Source organism: Lolium rigidum, chromosome 6 (assembly GCF_022539505.1).
Source record: "Lolium rigidum isolate FL_2022 chromosome 6, APGP_CSIRO_Lrig_0.1, whole genome shotgun sequence".
NCBI lineage: Eukaryota > Viridiplantae > Streptophyta > Magnoliopsida > Poales > Poaceae > Lolium > Lolium rigidum.
Genome location: NC_061513.1, coordinates 143,327,251 through 143,339,036, shown reverse-complemented (window position 1 = coordinate 143,339,036; position 11,786 = coordinate 143,327,251).

Sequence of the window (11,786 nt, the reverse complement as noted above, 5' to 3'; positions counted from 1 at the left end):
TTCCCTGTTTTCTGCTGTTTTTGTATTTCAGAAAAGTTGTACAGAAAATATTCTCGAAATTGGACGAAACAAAAGCCGAAGTCAATATTTTACCGAAACGAACACGAAGTCCAGAGGGGGGTCGAAGAGGTGCCACTGGGCGGCCAGACCTACCCTTGGCGCGGGCCAGGCCTAGGCCGCGCCAAGGGGGTGTGGGCCCCCAGGCACCCCACCGACCTAAATCTTCCGCCTATTTATACATCTTCTCGGGAAAACCCTGGATATCCGAGCCTCCATCCACGAAAAGTTCCATTGCGGCCGACATCGCAGAACCCATCTTGAGGGGTTCTGAAGATCTTCCCAGCACCCTGCCGGAGGGGGAAATCATTGCCGGAGACATCTACATTGCCATGCCCGCCTCCGAAGTGATGCGTGAGTAGTTCATCCCTGGACTATGGGTCCATAGCAGTAGCTAGATGGTTGTCTTCTCCACTTTGTGCTTCATGTATAGATCTTGTGAGCTGCCCTACATGATCAAGATCATCTTTATCTATATGTTGCGTTTGCTGGGATCCGATGAATATTATATACTATGTTGAGATTGATTATATATTCATGTCATATGTTATTTGTGATCTTGCATGCTCTCCATTGCTAGTAGAAACTCTGGCCAAGTGGACACTTGTGACTCCAAGAGGGGGTATTTATGCTCGATAGTAGGTTCATGCACCTAGTTTTCTGGGAGAGTGACATTAACTTCTAAGATTATAGATTTTGTTGCTACTAGGGAGAAAATAACAATGTTTTATCTGAGGATAATTCTACTGTTTACTTTACACATATTGCTTAATGCGATAGTTTGTTGCTTGCAACTTAATACTGAAAGGGGTTCGAACGATAACCTGAAGGTGGCTTATTAGTCATAGACACAGTTGGATTACGGTCTATGTATTATGTTGTAATGCCCAACAAAATCTCATAGTAATCATCTTGTCATGTATGGTCAATATTTTGTCAATTGCCTAGCTGTAATTTATTCACCCAACATGCTATTTATCTTTATGGAGAGACACCTCTAGTGAACTATGGACCCCGGTCCTGTTTCCTTTACTGATAAATTCTATTGCAATTTATGTTCTGTTTACTTTCTTCAAACATCTCTTTTCACTCGATACGTCTAATCCTTTGTGTTCAGCAAACCGGTGAGATTGACAACCTCAATGTAAGTTGGGGCAAAGTACTTTGGTTGTGTTATGTGCATGTTCCACATTGTTGCTGATGCCGGTAGTGCGCCCTGCCACTAGTCAGCTAGCAATACCTTCAGAAGTCACGCCTTTCTTTTACTGGTCGATTAAGCCTTGGTTTCTTACTGAGGGAAAACTTGCTACTTTGCTCATCATACCTTCCTATGGGGGTTCCCAACAGTGTGAAGTCGGCGTTACGATAAGCACCATCAAACTCTTTTTCTGGCGCCGTTGCCGGAGAGAAAGAGGATTTCTGCAGGGGAGTCTCTCATCTCCAATCTCTTTACTTTGTTATAGTTTGCTTAGTTTACTTTATTTTGTTTTGTTTTCTTTATTATATCAAAAGCACACAAAAACTAGTTTACTTTTATAGTTATCTTTATATAAAAAACACAAAAAATAGTTTCTATTATAGCTGTTATTTCGTTGCTTAGTTTTAATTTTGCTAAAATGGGTTCCGCTGAAAATACTAAGTTGTGTGACTTTACTAGCACCAACAACAATGATTTTATTTGTACACCTATTGCTCCACCTGCTCCCGAAGCAGCCTTCTATGAAATTAAACCTGCTTTATTAAATCTTATCATTAAAGAGCAATTTTCTGGTGTTAGTACTGAAGATGCCGCTTCTCACCTTAATAATTTTGTTGAACTTTGTGAGATCCAAAAATATAAGGATATAGATGGTGAAATTATAAAACTGAAGTTGTTTCCTTTCTCTTTGAGAGGTAGATCTAAAGATTGGTTGATATCTTTGCCTAGAAATAATATTGATTCTTGGGTTAAATACAAAGATGCTTTTATTGGAAACTATTATCCTCCTGCTAAGATTATATCTTTGAGAAGCGACATAATGAAATTTAGACAATTTGATAATGAACATGTTGCTCAAGCTTGGTAAAGAATGAAATCTTCGGTAAAGAATTTTCCCACTCATGGACTGACTACTTGGATGATCATCCAAACTTTTTATGCAGGACTAAATTTTTCTTCAAGAAATCTCCTGGATTCAGCTACTGGAGGTACCTTTATGTCCATTACTTTGGGGGCTGCAACTAAATTACTTGATGATATGCTGATAAATTATTCTGAATGGTACACCGAGAGAGCTCCACAAGAAGGTAAATTCGGTCGAAGAATCCTCCTCCTTGAGTGATAAAATTGATACTATTATGTCTATGCTTATTAATGGTAAAGCTCATGTTGATCCAAATAATATTCCGTTAGCTTCTTTGGTTGCTCAAGAAGAGCATGTTGATGTGAATTTTGTTAGAAACAACAATTTCAACAACAATGCTTATAGGAATAATTTTGTTAGCAACAATTATATGCCATATCCTTCTAATAATGGTAATGCTTATGGGAATTCTTATGGTAATTCCTACAACAATAATAAAAGTGCACCATCTGATCTTAAAGTCATGCTTAAGGAATTTATTAGTAAATAAACTTCTTTCAATAAAACTGTTGATGAAAAGCTTGCAAAATTGATATTCTTGCTTCTAAAGTTGATAGCCATGCTCATGATGTTGAATTTTTAAAATTAAAAGTGTTGCCTCATGATGTTAAAGAAAGTAAACTTTGAATGCCATTCAAGTTAGAATTGATGATAATGTTAGGATGTTGGTAAAATTGCATGCTAGGTGGGAAAGAGAAGATGAAATTGCTAGAAATAATAATTTAACCAAAATTTGTACCATCACCACCACCAGTAGTAATGAAGTTTCAAATGGTAGCCACTGGCCTACTATTAATGATAAAATAAATGGTGTTGGAAAAGTTCCCGCTCCTTCTACAAAATTGCCTAGAACCACTGGAACAGCTCCTGATAAGTGTGCTGAAATTTTTCGGAGTATGGGAGACAAGAGTCCCTTTACCTTTGATAAAAATGACTTTGACTTTGATGATTGCAATATATCTGAAGTAATTAAGTTCTTACAAAAACTTGCTAGAATTCCTAATGCTATTGCTATAAATATGGCTTTTACAAAGCTCATTACAAATGCTCTTATGCAAATTAGAGAGGAGAAATTAAAACGCGAAGCCTCTATTCCTAAAAATTTAGAAGATGGCTGGGAGCCCATCATTAAGATGAAAATAGATGGTTTTGATTGCAATGTTTTATGTGATCTTGGTGCAAGTATATCTGTTATGCCTAGAAAAATCCATGATATGCTTGAATTGCCACCGTTGGAAAAAATGTTATTTGGATGTTCATCTTGTTGATATTGCTGCAAAGAAACCTTTGGGGAAAGTTGATAATGTTATTATGGTTAATAATAACCTGGTCCCCGTTGATTTTGTTGTTTAGGATATTGAATGCAATGCTTCTTGTCCAATTATTTTTGGAAGACCGTTTCTTAGAACAGTTGGTGCTGCTATTGATGTGAGAGATGGGATTATTGAATATCAATTCCCACTCAAAAAGGTATGGAACACTTCTCTAGAAAGATAAATAAGTCATCTTACCACTCTATTATTAGAACAAATTATGATGTTGATACTTCTTCACTTGATAATACTTGATGCTCGCATTTATACTGCGCCTAGCTGAAACGCGTTAAAGAAAAGCGTTATGGGAGACAACCCATATTTTATTTACAGTAATTTTTTTTCTTGAGTCTTGGAAGTTATTACCTTTGTAATAACTTCTCCTTATCATTTTTATTTCGTTTTGTGCCAATAATAGCCTCTAATAGGAAGAAAGTAAGATTTGGGGAAGTTACTGTCCTGAAAACAGATTTTGTGCTGTTACCATAAAAAATCGTAAAAATAGCCATAACAGAATTTTGAGCTGTAAGTTTTTATGCATATGCCCCAGGTTATTATATAACTTTAGTTAGTTGACCACTTTTCGAGATGAGCAACAGAGGATTTTCAAAAAAAATCGATCTTTACCTGTTGTTCTGTTTTGACGGATTTCTACACTATTTGCATTTGCCTCTTAAATCTCTTTCTTATTGAGTTCTTTTGATCAAAGAGCTTTTTGAAAGGTTTCTACAGTAGCTAATGCTTTACTAGATGTTTGATATATGTTAGTACTGAATCCAAGTGGATTTGTTTATTTTGATTGGACTACTGCTGCTAATAGAGAATTGTGTGAAGTTTTGTATGAAGGAAGTTTTAAAGTGTAGGGATACAAGAATGATGTGATGAGATAAAGAATGGAAAAAATATCAAGCTTGGGGATTCCCCTGCACCCCAAGATATATTCAAGAGGTACAAGTGTCAAAGCTTGGGGATGCCCAAGGCATCCCCTCTTCATCGACAAAGTAACATGTCATCTTTCTATGCGCTATTTTTTTTTTGCTTCGAACGCTATGTGTTGTTCTTGGAGCTTCTTTATTTTTGTTTTTAGTTTTGTTTAGTTTTGTTTGCTGTAGCATATGTTGGATCCCGTCACATTTGTTTTGGAGAAAGACCCGCTCCGTTTTAATTGCATAGAACGCTCTAATTTTCGCTGTTAATGTTCTGCAAGTGTTCTAGTTTTCTGGTACTACGTTTAGCTCTTGTTATTTCACTTGAATTTTGTTCAGAGCTTGTTAGTATTTTTTGTTTATATATGATTATCTCTCTGGTCCATAATGTATTTCATCTCTGAGATTTATTTCAAATAAGTTGATTGGTGTTGGATACGAGTAAAATATTTCATGACTATAGCGATGCAAAAGGAAGCTTGTCTAGACTGTGGCATAGACTTTGGCATATGTCATGTTGGATGTTATTCTTGCCATATGCTTAGTATTTATTGTTGTAGTATGATTGTTTCAAATGGCTGAGAGTGCATAATGTGTCATTGAAAGAACATGTGCTGTTTCTATCATAAAAGCATAATATTGTGGTATTCTCCTTTGATTCTTTATTGGGTTGACTTGGCGCATGCTTATACCATGTTATGAATATAACCAGTCAACTATTACCTCTATGATCATTTAGTTTTTGATTTGTAATATCACTTTATGCTTTGATTGATAATGTTTTGTTGCTATGCATGATTATGGCCATTATTGCTCTTTTAGTTGGTCGCTCCGAGTCTTTTGCTAGCATACGCCTGTGTTGAGTATGATCTCTACTCGTGCATCCAACCACCATGAAACAAAGTTTGCCAATTGTGTTCACCATATATACCTAGTAGCATTATTGCTATTCCAAGTAATTCATCATATTTTTATTTATCTTCCAAATTAAATTTTGGCATGAGAAAATTAGTCAGTAAAGCTCTCACGAACTTGATGGAATATTTACTTTCTTGTACTTAATAAATTTGATCATTGTGCCTATCTTATGAAGTTTATATGTTTGCAAATTGCGAGTTGGGAGTTAGTAGAACCATGCTTTCATGGGAAACACTTTCAACATTGCACTTATATTTAGTTGATGTCATGTTCTTTTGTTTATGGATGCCTAGCGGTGCGAAATAAAATGGAAACTTATAAGTCCATGGAGTTTGTATATGAGTTAGAAAAACGCATGGGCCGCTAATCTACCATGCATCATTCATGGTGGAAATTTACAGCTAAGCCATAGTGAGCATTCTATGAAGCATTTCTAATAAAAAAAACTATACCCATAGTAAATAAAAGATTGCGGAGATGCTCACTGTCTGTTTGTCTTGTCATTTTGGCATGAGATTGCTCCTACAAGAGTACCTCCATATCATCGGGCAAGAGGTACCCCGTTGGCGGTTCTCAATGATACATGTATACTTATAATGACAAGAACTTATTTGGGACCTAAGTTGATAGCATGAGGTTTAGGTACTCGCATTCAAGGGGCATGAGATTTTCAACTTGTGATTTGCAAGCATATAGCTCATTTTTTACTCACATTAATTTTAACCATTCAAGATGCTTATGATAGGGGCAATGAGAGCTCAAAGCTAATAAGTACCATACTTTTTGGAAGGTTTATAAAACTTGTTTATCTTGCTTACTCTGCAAAGAGTCTCTCTTTTACTATAATGTTGAGTCTTCATCTTCTACTTTATGCACCGATTAAGAGAGCATAGTTGTCATTCTTAGTGCAATGTGCATAGTCCCAAAATTATTATTTATTGTTTCATGATTGTGCTATTGCTTGTTCTTAAATTACTTGTATCTAGTCACCCTCGAACTTTGAAGGTGTCATAGCATTTATGTTTTGCTATTTCATAAGGACATGTTGAGTACCACTTTGTTATGTTTACTTCCAATGCACTATTATTCATGATACCTTGTTTGAGTTACTCTTCATGTTATAACATAGTTCTTAAGTTCTATTGAATTATATCTATCATGCCTATGTTTAGAGTACTTAGATCCCAGATCACAATGCTTTACATGCTTGATCAAGATTGTGTTGGCTTCATGTCACCTCAAAAATTATTTTATATCACATACCTACTCGAGGACGAGCAGGAGTTAAGCTTGGGGATGCTTGATACGTCTCAAACGTATCTATAATATTTTATGCTCCATGCTTGTTTTACACCAATTCATATATCTTTTGCTTACACTTTGTTGCACTTTTACATGATTTCCGGCACTAACCTATTAACAAGATGCCATAGTGCCAGTTCCCTGTTTTCTGCTGTTTTTGTATATTAAAAAAGTTGTAGAGAAAATATTCTCGGAATTGGATGAAACAAAAGCCGAAGTCAATATTTTACCGAAACGAAGATGAAGTCCATAGGGGGTCGAAGAGGTGCCACAGGGCGGCCAGACCTACCCTTGGCGCGGGCCAGGCCTAGGCCGCGCCAAGGGGTGTGTGGGCCCCCGAGCACCCCACCGACCTAAATCCTCCGCCTATTTATAAATCTTCTCGGGAAAGCCCTGGATACCCGAGCCTCCATCCACGAAAAATTCCGTCGCGGCCGCCATCGCAGAACCCATCTCGGGGGGTTCTGAAGCTCTTCCCCGCACCCTGCCGGAGGGGGAAATCATCACCGGAGGCATCTACATCGCCATGCCCGCCTCCGAAATGATGCGTGAGTAGTTCATTCCTGGACTATGGGTCCATAGCAGTAGCTAGATGGTAAGGGATTAACTTATCAATGCCTACAAGTTGTAGACTAGGGTTTTGTTGGAAGTAGAGGGCAAGTAGATCTCGAAGGTTTCAGCCGGAAAAGTACTCGACTGCTATGAAAACTAGGGTTGCGTGAACAATGATTCGATCCTCTCTTTGTCCCTCGACTCCCCCTTATATAGGAGGCGGAGCCGAGGGTTTCTTGATGTACAAGTTACAAAGTCCGGGAGGGTTTCTGAACCGTCCCGTAATAGTTACAAGTCGATATTCCTAATACAACTCTATCTTTCCAAACTATCTCTCGATTGGGCTTCCGGGCTTCATAAAACTTCGGGTCGTGGGCCTCCAGTAAACCCCGGGTACCTTCTTAGGCAGGCCCATTGCGGATGCCTATGTCACTAGATGGTTGTCTTCTCCACTTTGTGCTTCATGTATAGATCTTGTGAGCGGCCCTACATGATCAAGGTCATCTTTATGTAATCCTATATGTTGCGTTTGCTTGGATCCGATGAATATTGTATACTATGTTGAGATTGATTATATATTCATGTCATATGTTATTTGTGATCTTGCATGCTCTCCGTTGCTAGTAGAAACTCTGACCAAGTCGACACTTGTGACTTCAAGAGGGGGTATTTATGCTCGATAGTAGGTTCATGCCTCTAGTTTTCTGGGAGAGTGACATTAACTTCTAAGATTGTAGATGTGCTGTTGCTACTAGGGAGAAAACAACAATGTTTTATCCGAGGGTAATTCTATTGTTTACTTTACACACATTGCTTACTGCGATAGTCTGTTGCTTGCAAACTTAATACTGAAAGGGGTTCAGACGATAACCTGAAGGTGGATTATTAGTCATAGATGCAGTTGGATTACGGTGTATGTATTATGTTTTAATGCCCAATATAATCTCATAGTAATCATCTTGTCATGTATGGTCAATATTCTATCAATTGTCCAGCTATAATTTGTTCATCCAACATGCTATTTATGTTTATGGAGAGACACCTCTAGTGAACTGTGGACCCGGTAATTGGGGCTGGTTCATCTGACAGATCAGGTACCAGTTAACTGCTCTTGTGGCAATCCGCAAAAACCTACTTCAAGATCACGTCCCTGGACATGATCTCGGGATACTGGCGTAATTCGACATGTGCCGCTTAAGGTCTTACCAGATGCCGAATTCCAGTCAAGTTTTATCGGGTACCTAACGCGTCTGTTAGGATTTTTCTTCGCATCTGTTGATACGGAAAAAGTAGCAAGGCGCCGTCAGAGGCGGTGCCACGCCGCACATGACGTATCCCGGGGACTTACCTTCGCAGAGTTTTGCGGCATTCAGAGATTAATTCGCGACTGAGGCGCTCTGAGAATATATTGTCGAGTGCCTTTTTCGGCTGCTGGAATAGCATATTTATTCGAGTCAACGGATGACTTATATTGTTTTAACTTATCCTCCCGATGGGAGTATATGAAGAGTTATTTGATAACTCAGAATATGCTCGCTAGGACTTATAGAATTTCATCGGGCACGCGAACAGCGTTCCCGATGGGAGTAGCCCCCGAGGCTACAGCCAAGTAGCTTATACTGGTTGTAGGCTCACCGTTTTATCACTTTTACCGCTATATTGTCTTCTTCTCGAGTTCTTCTATGTTTATCGGGTGCGTGATCAGCGCTCCGGATGGGAGTAGCCCCCCGAGACTACAGTCGAGTATTTATACTTGGTTGTAGGCTCAATTTGCTGTAGTAATGAAGATCTCTATGTTTTGTCATCTGCTTTTACCTCTTACCAGAAGTATAAGAAATACTTCTGATAAGAGTAGCCCCCGAGCATATGAACAAATGCTTGTATTTGATCATAAGCTCTCATGTTTTCATCAGTGTGCTGCCCGAAGTCTTCTTGTCGATATTTTTGACAACATCTTTAAAAAGTAGCCCCCGAGCGTTTGAACAAAAACTTGTATTTGGTCAAAAGCTCTCGAGATTGTCAGTATTCCTTCACTGTCGCCAACCTTCATAACACCACAGCCGAGATTTTTACATTGCTAAAGTGACGTCAATGCTGACGATAGCCACGACCACTATATCAGGAAGACGCGAGTTCTGTCCTTTCACTGACCTGCGGACCCAAAATCTGCGGCGCTTTGACATGTTACGCAACTGGGGGACACATGTCCTCCGCTTTTTCTGGCACGCGCGTTGTAGCGCCTGTCCAGTTCCATCATGGTGAAAATACTGTTTTACCCCTTGAGCCACGTGTAAATCATCAAGTCCATTCTCATACCATCCAACGGTGCGACGTTTTGGCTGAGCCTGCTATAAATACTCATCGTCTTCCTCCGTCAATCCCCTTCGCTGCGTTGCGCTCACATCCTCTCTGCCAAAATCTCCCTGCAACCACAAAAACTCCAGCGCTCACGCACTGCCCTACTTTCCCAATGCCATTGTTGATGCCACCGCGGCCAAGACTCACGAGGCACAGCACTCCCGAAGCAAATATGGCGGCGCAAGATCTGGGAACCTCGGAGTGGGAAAGATCCAAGATCTCAGGCCAAGATGTGAATCTGATGAAGAAGCTCGGCCTGACGAAGAAGAAGGACGCGCTGCGCTTCCCCAGCGAGGAGAGATACCCGTCGCCTCCTATTGAATATCGGGTTAGCTTCGTTGACCACCTCATCCGCGGCCTCTCTGCTCCCATCCATGATTTTCTTCGCGGATTGCTTTTCGTGTATGGGTCGCAGCTTCATCACCTTACTCTCAACTCCATCCTCCATGTTTCTATTTTCATTACCCTTTGCGAGTGCTTCCTTGGAGTCCAACCTAATTGGGCTCTGTGGAAGCACATCTTCTACCTCCGCCGTAACGGCTCCCACAACATTGCCTACAACATAGGCGGTGTTGTTATTTGCGTCCGACTTGATGTCGAGTATTTTGACGTCAAATTCCCTGACTCAGTCCAACGGTGGCGCAAAAGATGGTTATACGTCCGTGAGGAATGCGCCGACTCGCTGGAATACAACATTCTCCCTTTTGACAGTAGCGCAAAAATTCTCCGCCGCCGATCCTGGGACGCTGAGGCAACTGAAGAAGAAAAAACGGCGACAGAAGCATTGATGACCCGTATCCATGAGCTCCAGAATACCCGCGGCAAAGAGCTGTCGGGTATCCAGATAACGACGTATTTCCTTAGGATTAGGGTGCAACCTCTACAGGCTCGCAAGAACCCCCTCTGGATGTACGCTGGCGACAAAGATGTGGATCGCATATCCACGGATCTATCGGTCAAGGACTTGGAAAAACTTGTCCGAAAGATCTCCTCGTTGAGCAAGAAAGACGCCGTTCCAACCACTTGTCGCGTGGTACCATACAGCGGTACCAACGCCCTCCCCCAGGTAATCTATCTCTTGTCGACTGCTTGTTTGTTGTTCATTGCTTCGACTGCTATTTTGTTGTTTATTGATATAATTTCTTGTCGATATATTATTATCTTGTACAGAACCATCAAACTACATCGTCTCTTCCTCCCCTTCCCGAAGGTGGAGAAGTCGAAGAGCGAACAGTTGTTACTGACGACGCCCAGGTCCCCTCTCGTCCTGAGAGCGAAGTCGTGGTATCTCGCATATCCGCGGCTTCCTCTGAAAAAGAGGTTGAATCTGAGGCTTCGGAGTCAACCCAGTCCTTCCCTTTCGCCGTTTCTCCAAGGAACAAACGGAAAATGGGTGACGCGGAAGGCTCCGACACCTCCAAGCTGAGCAGTTCTCCTGTCAAGGAAACTGCTCCAGAAGAAACTGCTCCCGAAGAGGAGGAGCACTTCAACGCTTATGACGCTGCCCTTGTCAGCTCGTATGTCACCTTATCGCCTTTTTATCCTTAGTCATTGTGTTTAGAACAATCTCACTCTATTTTTGCGCAGTGGCGACGAAGAAGAAGAAGAACCTGCCGCCAATGTGACTGATCCTCTGAGCATGTCACATACTTTGGCTTTGTCGGAAATGCACCACACGGCGGAGGAAACCTCGACTCCTCATCAGGATCCTCAGAGGTCAACTCCTGCTACCAGCCCCCGAGCTTCTTCACCAAAGAGGCCGAGGATTGAACTAGGCGGAGAGTTCAACATTGCCGGAGGTTCAAGGACTCCCGCCTTGGACGATGTAAGTCTACTACTCTTTTGGTTTCTATCTGTCGAAGTTTTTACTGAACTATTTCTTGCCTTTTTTCTTTATCCACAGCCTCTGATGAAACATTTCATCAATCTCGGTACTCAATTTATTGGGTATCGCGACTCCGTAAACAGATTGAAAGGTACATCTTCGTATGAGCTATATTGTCTTTTATGTCACAAGCTTGTATTAGTCTCACGTTATGGTGACTCCTATATATCTTCTCGACAGAGGATCTTGTCGTGGCTAACAAATGAGCTGATGACCTCGCCATACAGCTCGAGAAAAGTGAGGAAGCCCGCAAGAAAGCCGAGAAGGATGCCTCCTCCATTGAAGATCTTTGAAAGAGGTTCCACAAGGCGGAGACAGCTTTGAGTGACAAGATCACTCAACAGATCGCTGG